A 14610-nucleotide genomic window follows, 5' to 3' on the forward strand; every position below is an offset into this window, starting at 1 on the left:
AAGCAGATCATATGGAAGAGGGAATTAGTGAGCTTAAAGATAGAAATCTGGAAATCATACAAGTAGAAGAAGAGAGAGAAATAAGATAAAAATATTAGGAAATTCTTTGAGAGATATCCAACTCTTTTGGGAAAGGCAACATTAGGATAATGGGGACCCCAGAAGGAGAAAAGAGAGAGAAGGGAGCAGAGAAATTATTTAAAGACATAATAGGTGAGGACTTCCCAAACATGGTAAAGGAACTGGACATACAAATCTATGAAGCTAAGAAAATACCTGAGTACCTTAATGCAAAAGACCTTCTTCAAGACACATTATATTAAAACTGTCAAAAGTCAATGATTAAAAAAAAAAGGAATTTTAAGGACAACCAGAGAAAAAAGGATGGTAACCTACAAAGGAACCCCTATTATGCTATCAGCAGATCTCTCAGCAGAAAGCCTACAGGCCAGGAAGGAGTGCAACATTCTCAGATACTGAAAGATAAAAGCTGTCAGTCAAGAACGCTCCACCCAGCACTTACCTTTCGTATATGAAGAAGAAACAATTTCCCAGACAAATTTGATGGAGTTCATCATCAGTAGACTGCTTTACAAGAAATGTTGAAAGGAGCTTTTCTACCAGAAACAAAATGGCAGAAATACACAAAATTTTAAGCAAGGTGATAAACAGAACTAGAAAATTGTAACTCTTTATCAGAAAAGGTTTTTAAGCACTTAATTATGGTAAAAGGGTTAAAGGGGAAAAAAAAGAAAGCAGAAAAATAACTAGCTATCTCAGTATGGTGACAAACACAACATAAAAAGCTATAATCTGAAATAACAAAAACATAAAGGTAAATGAAAACAAAATGCTTGCAGCAGAAAAAGCACTACTTTATCTATGAGACTTTTTATACAAACCTCAGGGTAACCACAAAACATAAACATAAAGCAGAGACACGAAACACAGAAAAAGAGAAAACTCAGAAAAATATCATAGAAAACCACCCAACTAAAATGCCTCATCTATCAATAATCACACTAAATGTATATAGATTGAATTCACCGATCAAAAGACACAGAATGGCTGGATAGATTTTTAAAAAGACCCTAGTATATGTTGCCTCCAGGAGACACCTCAGGTCTAAAGACAAATACAGGCTAAAAGTGAGGGGATGGAAGATGATAGTTCAAGCCAATAGAAGGCAGGTGTAAACATACTCACATCAGACAAAATAGACTTCAGGCCCAAAAGGTAACAAAAGACCAAAATGGACAGTATAAAGGAAACAATTCATCAAGAAGTCATAATAGTGATCAATATATATGTACCTAACATAGGAGCACCAAAATAGATTAAAAAAAATTATTAACAGACCTAAAGGGAGAAATTGATCGCAACAAAATAATGTAGGAGACGTTAACACCCCACTTACATCAAAGGCTAGATTATCCAAACAGAAAGTCTACAAGGAAACAGCAGCCTTAAATGAAAATTTAGACCAGATGGATTTGATAGACTTGTACAGAACACTCCATCGAAATGCAGCAGAATGCACACTCTTCTCAAGTGCTCATGGAATGTTCTCAAAAATAGACCATATGTTGGGACGCAAAATAAGTCTCAATAAACTCAAGAAGATTAAAAGCATATCAAACATCTTTTCTGATCACAATGGAATGAAACTAGAAATAAACTACAAGAAGAAATCCAGAAAAATCACAAGTATGTGGAGACTGAACAACGTGCTACTGAACAATTATTGGGTCAACAACAAACTCAAGGAGAAATCAAAAATTACTTGAAGACAAATGAAACTATGACAGACCCAAGTCTATGGGATACAGCAAAAGCGGTGGTAAGAGGGAAGTTTATAGGAATACAGGCCTACCTCAAGGAACAAGAAAAATCTCAAACCACCTACCGTTACACATAGAGAAACCAGAAAAAGAAAAGCAAATGAAGTCCAAAGTAGTAGAAGGAAGGAAATACTAAAAATTGGAGCAGAAATAAATGAAATAGAGACCAAAAAGACAACAGAAAAGATCAATGAATCTAAGAACTGATTCTCTGAAAAAAATAAACAAAATTGATAAACCATTATCTAGACTCACTAACAAAAAAAGAGAGAAGGTTCTGGTAGATAAAATCAAAAGTGAAAGAGGAGAAATGAAAACAGATACCATAGAAATGCAAAGGGTTATAAGAGAACATTATGAACAGCTATACACCAACATATTGGACAACCTAGAAGAAATGGGATAAATTCTTAGAATCATACAACCTTCCAAGACTGAATGAGTAAGAAACAGAAAATAGGAATAGACTGATGACTAGTACAGAGATTGAAGCAGTAATCAAAAAGCTCCCCAAAACCAAAGCCCAGGACCAGGTGGCTTCACAGGCGAATTCTATCAAACATTCAAAGAAGATTTAATAGCTCTTTCTCAAAATAGTCCCAAAAATTGAAGAGAAGGGAACACTTCCTAACTTATCTTACGAGGCCATCGCCCTGATACCAAAACCAGACAGAGACAGCACAAAAAAAGAAAATTAAAGGCTAATATCCCTGATGAACACAGATGCAAAAATCCTCAACAAAATATTAGCAAACCAAATTCAACAATATATCAAACAGATCATACACCACGAGCAAGTGGGATTTATTCCAGGGACTCAAGGATGGTTCAACATTTGCAAATCAACGAATGTGATGCACCACATTAACAAAATGAAGGATAAAACCCACATGATCACCTCAATAGATGCAGAAAAAGGTTTTGACAAGATTCAATACCGATTTATCATAAAAACTCTCAGTAAAATTGGTATAGTAGGGACATACCTCAACATAATAAAGGCCATACATGACAAACCCACAGCTAGCATCATATTCAATGGTGAAAAATTGAAAGCTATCCCTCTAATATCAGAAAAGGATTCCCACTCTCACTGCTCCTATTCAACATAGTATTGGAAGTCACAGCGAGGGCAATTAGGCAAGAAAAAGAAATAAAGGCATTCAATTTGGAAAGGAAGAAGTAAAACTGTCATTGCTTGCAGAGAAATATAATGTTGTACACATGAAACTTTTATAATGTTATAAATCAATGTTAACTGAACTCAAGAAAGAAAAGAAAAAATAAACTGAAGCAATTAAAAGAGACTTCTAGATTCCCTCCACCATATTTGCCAAATCTTTCAAATTTGAAGGTGATGTATGCAATATTTGTACAACCCATTCATTTGATAACTTGTAAAGCTACCATTTTTGAGTAGGGCCAGGTATAAGAAAGCCCTCCAGGCTTCAAGAGACCTGGGCTCAAGACCTAGCAGGCTAAATGGTATTAAAAGTGTCTGTTGCAGAGAGAGGTTCTATATACAGCTTGACGCAAGCTCAATGATCACTGCACAGACCTCTAGGGGTTTGGTAAGGCCAGAGCCTCCTCTGATGACAAATATTCTCTGCTTGAAAAGCAGCTCCTGGCTTGCTACTAGCCCTCGTGATTGAGACTAAACACATGACCACATGGCACCAAGTGACCATGCCACCTGAATTTCCCATCAGGAACCATAAAGCTGGATGTACACAGCAACATTTTTATTGTAATAAGGAACCAGTATCAAGGAGGCTGGGCCCCAGCAGGTCGAGAAGGCACAATTAATATGTAGGACCAGTTGGCTCCAACTTCCAAGGTACCTTTTCCTATCCCTTCTCTACATTTTCCTCAACCTACACAAGTGTCCCCTTGGGGAATTCCCAGTGAACAGTTCACAGAAGGAATAAAGCACAAGTCTAGTCCTCAGATAGATCTGCAAATGATGCCACCCTGACTGAAGTGGATGTCCACTGTACCATAACCCACTCAGGCATGACCACAGAGGACCATGCTGAATGAAGCCCTCCAAGTGGACAGAACTTGGAGGGATGTATCTGGTTATTTATTTCATGGCCTGGGGTACAAAGATCTATAATGATTCCTGGGCAGTGGCTACTGGATTGGCCAGCTGGTTGGGGACTTAGAAAGACCTAATTGAAAACTTGGTGACAAGATGGACCACGTATGGGTCTTTTGGAGTAGACAGAAAGTGTGAGAATATTTGTATGTCATGTATATACCCAGTAGAGGGTATCCATGATGGTGGGAGCTGTCAAAAAAGCAGAGGATCCATTTTGTGAATGTCAGGACGCCCCCTTTTCCAGGCATCCCAGTGCTTGCTAAATGGGTCCATATACAAAGTAGCCACGGCAGCACAGAAGAAAGTGTATGCTAATAACGTGGCTTTCGCTTCCCTAAGTGGCTATAACTACTGCTGTAACTGTACCCAATCTGCCAACAGCCGAAGCCAATACTAAGTCACTGCTACGGCACCACTGTCCAGGGTGACAGGTGGCTATCTAGTAGCAGTTGATTATGGTGGACTCCTTCCACCCTAAAGGGAACAGCTCTTTATGACCTCAGGGACGGCTACATCTTCTGGGTAAAAGTCTACTTTCCCTGCCTGCAGAGCCTTCTGCCAACACTACCATCATGAAGTCACAGAATGTCTCATCCATCGTCATGGTATACCACACAATACTGTCTTTGACCATGGGCATATCTGTGGTCAGAGAGGTTTGGAAATAGGTTCATGCTCTAAAAATCCACTACATACCCCATCATGTAGAAGTAGCTGGCTTGACAGAACAGTGAACTGGCATGTTGAAGGCTTGATTATAGTGCCAGCTGGGACACGAGGCAAGGTTGGGATGCTGACCTACAGCACGGGGTACATGCCTTAAACCAGCAGCCAATATAGCACAGAGCCAGAATGTGACGCTGTGGGGAACACAGAGAGGGATAATTCCTCCATCCACACTGGCTGCCTAGGTGCTTCTCTAACATGCTAGACATAAGCCTGCCTCCCTTTCCTTGACCTACATGCTTTCCTCTGCTCTATTTAAAATTGTAAAACCTCCCTTTGCCTTCTTGACTACCCCTTCCTTTACTATGTGTTTCTCTCTAGCACTTCTCACCCTCTAACGTACTATACTATACAGATTTAGTTACTGTTTATTATCTGTCTTCTCCCACTGGAAGGTGAGCTTTACAAGAGCTGGGTTCTATTTCATTCACTGTTCTATCCCCCATGCCTAAGACTGTGCCTGACACATAGTAAGTAGGTGCTCGATACATATTTCTAGACCGACTTACATGAATATCATTAAAGTTCTTGGAGAAGAGTAAACAAATGTCTCTAGTCTATTATCTTTATCTACATAAGAGACTGGTTGCAGGTTTTTTTCTGTGAAAGGCTAGATAATAAATATTTTAGGCTGTGGGCCATGCCCTTGCTGTAACCACTCCACTCTGGCACTGTAGCATGAAAGCAGTCATAGATAGCAGGTAAATGATGGGCAATGCATGGAGATGAAAGAGGGGAATTACTGAAGTCCTGGGAATTGGGAGGGTGAGAAGGAAGTTCATATGCAGAGTCAGTGAAGGGAAATACTTCACACAAATATGTTTGATTGATTTCTTCTTCACTCCTTCTCACTCAACCATCACAGCTAACACAACTGAAGTTAAATTTTCGGTTTGACTTTTAACTTTTGACTAGTTTACATTTAAAACTCCCGTGGACAATGTTAGTTGATGTAGCCACTATGGAAAACAGTATGGAGGTTCCTCAAAAAAACTGAAAATAGAGATGCCATATGATCCAGCAATCCCACTCCTGGGCATACATCCAGACAAAACCATAATTCAAAAACTGACAATATTCATTGCAGTACTATTTACAATAGCCAGGACATGGAAGCAACCTAAGTGTCCATTGACAGATGAATGGATAAAGAAGATGTGGCACATATACACAATGGAATATTACTCAGCTGTAAAAAAAGAATGAAACAATGCCCTTTGCAGCTACCTGGATGGACCTAGAGATTATGATACTAAGTGAAGTTAAGTCAGAAAGAAAAATACCGTATGATATCACTTATATGTGGAATCTAAAATATGACACAAATGAACTTACCTACGAAACAGAAACAGACTCACAGACACAGAGAACAGACTTGTCATCGCCAAGCGGGGTGGAGGTTGGGGAGGGATGGAGTGGGAGACTGGGGTTAGTAGATGCAAACTATTATATATAGAATGGATAAACAAGGTTCTACTGTATAGCACAGGGAACTATATTCAATATCCTGGGATAAACCATAATGGAAAAAAATATAGAAAAGAATGTGTGTGTATATATATGTATGTATAACTGAATCATTTTGCTGTACAGCAGAAATTAACGCAACATTGTAAATCAACTTCAATATACTTCAATTAAAAAAAAAAACCTCCCACAGAGTACATTTATTAACACAACCTCCAGTTAGAGCCCTTTTTTTTCACTAAGCTATTTTTATTAGTTTATTCAACAGTTGGGGAGTGAGAAAAGTGTTCTCTACCGTTCTAGGTTCTTGTAGTTGGTCTAGGAATTAAATTGGCATGAGACAGATTAACAGGAAAAAAAAGGAAATTTAATTTTGTACATACAGGACCTCTAAAAGAATATGAGGCCCAAGGACAAGTTAGGCAATTGAGGCTTATACGCCATCTGAGATAAGGAAAAGGGGGTAGGGACTTCAAATGGGAAGAAGGCAATTCACATGGAGATGGAAAAGCAAATGTTTGGTAACCAAATGTTTGCTATTCTGTGCACAGACAATGAGATGCAGAGAAAACTTTGGTCTCCAGGCCCTGCCAACTTCCCCCTACCACACCTAGCCCCTATTCTTTACAGATATCTCAGGTGGTAGTGTCCTTCCTGAACCAGGCCCTTTATCTAAATTCTTTTAGGCAGTTAAGGGGGAGGTAAAAAAGACTTCCTGAGCCTTTTATTTCTTAAAAACAATCAGCCCCCAATAATTCTCAAGCCGTGGAGACACATTTCAGGGTAGGAGGTTTTGTTCCCCTAAACCACAAATATTTATTGAGCATCTATTATGTGCCAAGAACTAAGCATTAGGATACACACTGTAATAACAAAGACCCCATCCTCGGGAAGCTTACATTCTAATGAAGCCAGATAATAAATATGTACATAAATGTATCAAGAAGGTCATTTCGGATAGTGGTATGTCCTACAGGAAGTCACATAACGTAATGGGAGGTTTCCTTGAGGAGATACCATTTTAGCTGAAAACTGAAAAATAAGTAAGAGCCAGCCATGCAAAGACCTGAGGGTAGGAGGGTTTTTTCCTTTCATTGAGGTAAAATATCTAAAACCAAAATTTACCATTTTTAAGGGCAGAGTTTTGTGACATGAAGGACATCCACGTTGTTGTGCAACCATCACCACCATCATCTCCAGGACTTTTTTCATTTTCCCAAACTGAAACTCTGTCCCCATTAGGCAGTAACTGCTCACTTCACTCTCCTACTGGTGGCAGCCACCATTCTACTTTCTGTTTCTATGAATTTGACCACTATAGGTACCGCATATAAGTGAAATCATACAATATTTGTCTTTTTAAAATAAAGTTATTTATTTATTTCCGGCCGCGTTGGGTCTTCGTTGCTGCGTGCACCCTGTGTGCGGGCTTCCTCTAGTTGCAGCGAAAGGGGGCTACTCTTCGTTGCGGGGCTCGGGCTTCTCACTGTGGTGGCTTCTCTTGTTGCAGAGCATGGGCTCTAGGTGTGCGGGCTTCAGCAGTCATGGCATTCGCAGTAGTTGTGGCTCGCGGGCTCTAGAGCACAGGTTCAGTAGTTGTGTTGCATGGGCTTAGTAGCCCCGAGGCATGTGGGATCTTCCCCGACCAGGGCTCGAACCCATGTCCCCTGCACTGGCAGGATGATTCCTAACCACTGCGCCACCAGGGAAGTCCCACAGTATCTGTCCTTTGATAACTGGTATATTTCACTTAGCACAATGTCATCATGATTCATCTATGCTGCAGAATGTGTCAACATTTTTAAGGCAGAAATACTTTTCCATTGTATACATATACCCCATTTTGTGGTATTCATCGGTCAATGGACCCTTGGTTTGCTTCCACCTTTTGACTACCGTGCATCGTGCTACTGTGAATATGGGTGTACAAATATCTGTTTGAGTGCCCTCCTTCAATTCTTTTGGTATATAACCCAGAAGTGCAATTGCTGGATCATATGGGAACTCTGTTTAATTTGAGACAGAGTTTTCCATACTGTTTTCCATACAGTTTTCCAAACTGTTTTCCATAGCAGGTACACCATTTTACAGTCCTACTAGCAAAGCACAAAGGTTCCAGTTTCTCCACATCTATGCCAATACTTGTTGTTTTCCTGTTTTTTTTTAATTAGGGCCATCCTAGTGGGTATGAAGTGATATCTCGTGGTTTTGACTTTACATTTCTCTAATGATTAGTGGTGTTGAACATCTTTTCATGTGCTTATTGGCCATTTGTATATCTTCTCTGGAGAAATGTCTCTTCAAGTCCTTTACCCTTTTTAAATTGGGTTGTTTGGCTTTTATTGCTATTGAGCTGTAAGAGTTCTTTATATCCTAGATATTAACCCCTCATCAGATATACGATTTGCAAATATTTTTCTGCCATTCTGTGGGTTGTCTTTTTACTCTCTTAATAATGTCTTTTGATGAATAAAACTTTAAAATTTTGATGAAGTCCAATTTATCTAGTTTTTTTTTGTTGCTGCCTGTGCTTTTGGTGTCATATTCAAGAAATCACTGCCAATCCAATGTCATGAGCTCTTCCCCTATGTCCTCATCTAAGAATTTTACACATTTAGCTCTTATGTTTGGGTCTTTGATGCATTTTAACTTAATTTTTGTATATGGTATAAGATAAGGGTCTAACTTAATTCTTTTGCATGTGGATATCCAGTTTTCCCAGCACCATTTGTTGGAAAGGCTGTCTTTTCCCCACTGAATGGTCTTGGTACCTCTGCAGAAAATCATTTGACCCTATATATGAGAGTTTATTTCTGGGCTCTCTCTTCTGTTCCATTGGTCTGTATGTCTTTATGCCAACACCACAGTTTCAATTACTGTAGCTTTGCTGAGGGTAGAGGTTTTATTGTTTGTTTTTGGGGGGCTGCACCACACGGCTTACGGGATCCTAGTTCCCTGACCAGGGATTGAACCGGTACCCCGGGAACTGAGAGCGCCAAGTCTTAACCACTGGACTGCCAGGGAATTCCCGAGGGTAGAGTTTTAAATCAGAGACCACAGCAATTCCAAAGAACTAGAGCAGGGAATTGGCAAAATTTTTTCTGTAAAAGGAAAGACAGTAAACATTTTGGGTTTCACAGGCCATGTGGTCTCTGTCACAATTACTCTACCCTGCTACTGTAGCACTAAAGTAGCCATAGATAATACATAATCAAATGGGTGTGGCTGTGTTCTAATAAAACTTTATAAAAATAAGTGGAAAGAGATTCGCAAAATCATTAACCATCAGGGAAATGCAAAACAAAACCACAATGAGCTATCACCTCACACCTGTCACAAATAACAAGAGGTGGAGAGGGTGTGGGGAAAAGGGAACCCTCCTTCACTGTTGGTGGGAATGTAAATTGGAGCAGTCACTGTGGAGAACAGTATGGAGAGTTCTCAAAAAACTAAAAATAGAACTATCATATGACCCAGCAATTCCACTGATGGGTATATATGCAAAAAACCCCCAAAACCCTAATTCAAAACGATACATGCAAAAAAACACAAAAAAAACAAAAACCGATACATGCACCCCAGGGTTCATAGCAGCATTCTGTACAATTGCCAACGTATAGAAGCAACCTAAGTGTCCCTCAACAGATGGATCGAAAAAGAAGATGTGGTGTATATATGTAGAATGGAATACTATTCATTCATTAAAAAGAATGAAATTTTGCCATTTGCATCAACGTGGATGGACTTGGAGGGCATTTTGCTAAGTGAAATAAGTCAGACAGAGAAAGACAAATACTGTATTATATCATTTATATGTGGAATCTAAACAATACAACAAACTAGTGAATATAACAGAAAAGAAGTAGACTAACAGGTATAGAGAACAAATTAGTGGTTACCAGTGGGGAGAGGGAAGGGGGGGCAATACAGGAGGAGGGGATTACAAAAAGGGGGGTTATTATGGGATATATGAAATCATCTGTGTGAAACTTTCGAAAACTGTGAAGCACTACAGAATTTAAAGAATACTTCATTCAATAAAAAAAATAGGTGGCAAGACAAATTTGCCCCAAGGGCAGTAGTCTGAAACCCTCTGGACTGGTGGTCACAGCTGGGCATTTTCAAAGGCCTTAAGGAAGGCCAGTGTGATAAGAACAAAGATGAGAGAGAAGGGAGATGAGGTTGGAGAGGTATACAGGGGCCAGATCACATAGACGCTTGTTGACCACAAGGAGGATTTGATTTATTCTCCCTCATCCATTCACCTACCGAACATCCATCAAAGACCTACTAGGAGTTAGGGGCTGGGACTACATAGAAGTTAGGCTCAGTCCTCAGCCTCCTGGAGCTTCGATGGAGAGAAGAGGCATAAGCGAAGGAGGTTTAACACAGTATCACACTTCCTTTCCGAGTCATGGCGTACGCTCCATTCCATCACCTGAACCATGGGATTCCTGCTCTGAGCTTTACTCTACTGCCTTCGTTTGAGCCTTTATTAATTCTCTCCATGACGGTTGCAACAGTCTATTTAAACAGCTCTCTGCCTGTAGTCTAACCTTTTCCCAAACTGGCCTCCATACTGCAGCAGGAGACACTTCTAAAATGCAATTCTGATTGCACTCCCCAGCTTCAAACTACATTGATGTCTTCCGTCGCCGTCAGAGTTAAGTTCAAGCTTTTAAGATGACATGTAAAGCCTTGTGTGATCGGGCCCTTGCCAATTTCTCATCATCATCTGCTCTCTATCCCCTCGGTGGGAAGCGCTAGCTGACAGCTCAGGACATCTACTTATACACGCGTAAGAACATGTGTAACTCATGATTAAGTCCTGGGGTAACATCTACATCAAAGAACAACATTTGATACCTGCTCACGCAATATCTTCTTGCTGTTGGTGTTTCTACTATAAAGTATAATTATGAATTGAGCAAGACTTAGAAATAATAAGAGCAAAGACACATAGAGATAGTCTGTGCCTGGCACTGTTAAGTCATTTAATCCTCACAACCACCATATGAGGTAGGTGGTATCATTGTCTCCATTTTACAGATTAGGAAACTGAGGCACAGAATGGTTAAGTCCCCCAGGATCGCACAGCTTATAAGTGTGATGGCATCAATATTCAAACCCAGGAATTCTGACTCTATAATCTCTGTTGTTCAGCACACAAAGCCTCCTCACTAAACCATAAATATGTTCTTTAAAAATACTGACCGAAGCTATGCCTGTAGTCTAAAAGCATGGTCTCTGGATGGTAGCATTCAAATCACCTGGGAGCTATTAGACATGCGAATTCTCAGGCCTGGGCCCTGACCTACTGAATCAGATCTCTGAAGTTAGGGCCCAGGAATCTGAGTTTTAGCAAGCTCCCCAGGTGATTTTCAATCACAATAAAGTCTGCAAAGCCCTGCTCTAAAATGTTTATTCCTAGGGAGTAGAGGCGCTCATGGATGCAAAGGTTATGACAAACGTGGATAATTCTGACAATCCTAGAAACAGGATTCTTTTTAATGCACAAACGTTTCAAATTTTGACATTAAAAGTCAACAAATCCTAGCAGAGAACAATAACGGTTGTCATAGGTTTTGAGAGGATGCTTGACAGGATGAAGAAAAGTACAGGATAAACCTGAACTTACAGCAAACGGCCAAATTTCAGTCCAACACACCTACTAACCAGCTGTGTGACTTTTCAGAAATTGCTTAATTGGAGCCTCAGTTTCTTCACTGACAGGTAAAATTAATAATCCCCTTGACGTGTACCCCATGATGGCTGTGAAAAATCAAGCAGGGTGAGATATGTGACAAAGCTTTGTGTGGAAGGATAGCGTGTTGATCTTTTCTGCTGTATCTGTTTACAAAAGAATATACGCATTTTCCCTTCTGCTCAGGAAATGGATAGGATTTTGAGTCACTTGCAGTGACTGAAGAGATCCCTACTTTCTTTAGTGAAGGTTGCAGGAGATAACACAGCCGGAATGAGGGGTTGCTCCAGGCTTAGAAAGTCAGGGAAGTGGCCTCACCTGAGAGAATGGGGCCAAAGCGCTGACAGATGGTGGTAGGACTATGATCATATGTCTCTAAACTCATCTGTAGCTTTACAATTTCTCCCCCCATAGAAGTTCATGAAGGCTTAGCTTAGGCTGATACTCAGGCCTGCGCGCTTCTTACTGCCTATCAGTGTGGTCTGCTTTGGTGTGGGCTCTTTACAGCAGCTTCTGTTTTGATGAGTCAGCGTTTGTGCCAAGTAAGTTGTTAAAATTTTAAGCAACACCTCCATTATGCTCCATAATGGAAAGGAATGTTATTTGACGTTTATGTCAAACAGAAGCAACACCCCTCGGTCTGGGATGGTTTAATGGATTCATACTGAGCCTCACCAGGCCTGTTCACGCCACTGACCTTTGATTCCATTGACTGTCCTTGACTCAATGACAAATAGTTCCAGCATGTTCATCAAAAATGCAATTTTAGGGCTTCCCTGGTGGCGCAGTGGTTGAGAGTCCGCCTGCCGATGCAGGGGACGCGGGTTCGTGCCCCGGTCCGGGAAGATCCCACATGCCGCGGAGCGGCTGGGCCCGTGAGCCATGGCCGCTGAGGCTGCGCGTCTGGAGCCTGTGCTCCGCAACAGGAGAGGCCACAACAGCGAGAGGCCCGCGTACCGCAAAAAAAAACAAAAAAAAAATGCAATTTTAAATTTACCTATTCTGTCTCAAGCACATTTTTCTAGCTGAGGAAGACGCGAGCTACTGCTCTAGAAAAACTCCCATGCATGTGAGGGAAAGAAATCTATTATCACGCTGGGGTTTCTTGTGTTCACTTTGCACACCTGACTTCCCTGGCCACAACTTGCCTTTCTTTCCCTTTTCTTCTTCCATTGTTTGTTTCTCCCCTCAAGAGGCACAGAATAGGCACCCTCCCTGTTATTCATTTTTTGCCCTCTTGGCTTGTGGCTTTCGGATTAAAAGCAACTTTCTGATAAATATGTATCATTTAGGACAGGGGGGCTGCTCGATTTAAAGAGGAACACTCTCACAAGAAGAGAAAACACATCAATCATATTCCATACTCCAACTGACTTTAAACTGCATCACAGATTCGCACGCTCTACAATCTTCACCTCCAAATGGTAGGAGGAAGACACCAGTTATTTTTCTAGGTGTGTCATTTTCGAATGAAGCTGAAACGTTCAAACGACCGCTAGCTACCCCAGTTAAGGCACGATGTGGATACTTATTCCCCAAAATTGCAAAAATGTTTCTGGCTCTGCTCAAAGTGACCCATGCGGTCTAAGGAGCAGACCAACATCCTCTCTCACTTGGGGTGACGTGGCTTACCACATCTAGGAACTATTTAACACAACCCCCCAAACTCTGAGACTGTCCATCAAAGCAGGTACAACCTGGGCACAGTGGTGTCTGATTTTCCTCCCAGGCACTCTACATAAATCATGTGCTCAGCCAAATGCCTTCATTCTGCCAGCATCTCCCAACCCCTTTCCCCCAAAAGCAAGAAACCGAGAGGGTGTTAGCCGTTGTTACCCGTGGTTCATGGGCCAGCAGCACTGAGGTCACCTGGGAACGTGTCAGATATGCAGAGTCTCAGGCCCACTGAATTCTGCCGCTTTTTAACAACATCTCCAGGTGATTCATACACACATTCAAGTACGAGAAGTACTGGTTTAATTGACACACTTGTTAAAAGCACATACCAAAAGAGGATCAAGATTCTCCACTCAGTGTGAACATTTGAAAAAAACAAAAACAAACAACTCACCTCCGTTATGATCTGTGATGCTGGAAGGAAAGCACCTTGGTAGAGAGGCAGTGGTGATACTGAGAAGATTTGGACTATTGTGGGCTTTCCCACAGAGACTTCAACCAAGGTCCGTGTCTATTAAAGTCCAGGAGCTTCCCTTCCTTCCAGCTCTCAAGGTGCAAGAGGAAGCACCAGAGAGGAAACTTACCAGCTCCCGGCTAGGTCTTCCAACTACCAGAAAGACTGAGGCTTTCCAAGTAAGCTAGCCGTGGGATAATGTCCAGTTCTCCTATCTCCTTGAGTTCCTTTTTTCTCCACTGTTAGCTGGTTATTAACCACATTTCCTTCTCGATCACTGGGATTCAAACAGACAACCTAATGCCTCTAACCAGCCTGGGATCCTTTTCCGACGTTCCTGGCAAGGGGATAAAAAAGGAAGAAATTCACGTGTCAGAGAGATATTTTTATATCTTTTCCTTTGTGCAAGAGAATCCTGACGACAGTATCTCCGACACTCACGGCAACTTTAGCAAGGATAAAAACCGATTCTAGCAAATAGTTTTGCTCTGTGTAAACTTCCTGTCTTTTGCTAGATGTGACGTAACAGGGGCCTCCTTTCACAAGCTCTGTCTTCTAGCAAAAGAATACAAGCAGGAAGATAACACAGATTTGGAAAGGAAGTGAAAGAAACCAAAGCACAGCCAGCATTAGGTTTCAG

The 14610-nt window shown here is 41.0% G+C and overlaps 1 protein-coding gene across 1 annotated transcript in view; it reads right to left on the reverse strand.

The window, feature by feature from the left end:
• Positions 1 to 14247, reverse strand: part of ABCG2 (ATP binding cassette subfamily G member 2 (JR blood group)) — a 139475-nt gene extending 125228 nt beyond the window's left edge. The window contains exon 1 of the mRNA XM_065877124.1: positions 13907 to 14247. The gene's annotated coding sequence lies outside the window, so the exon portion shown is untranslated. The remainder of the gene's footprint in view (positions 1 to 13906) is intronic.
• Positions 14248 to 14610: the final 363 nt, after the last annotated feature.

Source organism: Phocoena phocoena, chromosome 5 (genome assembly GCF_963924675.1).
Source record: "Phocoena phocoena chromosome 5, mPhoPho1.1, whole genome shotgun sequence".
Classification (NCBI taxonomy): Eukaryota; Metazoa; Chordata; class Mammalia; order Artiodactyla; family Phocoenidae; genus Phocoena; species Phocoena phocoena.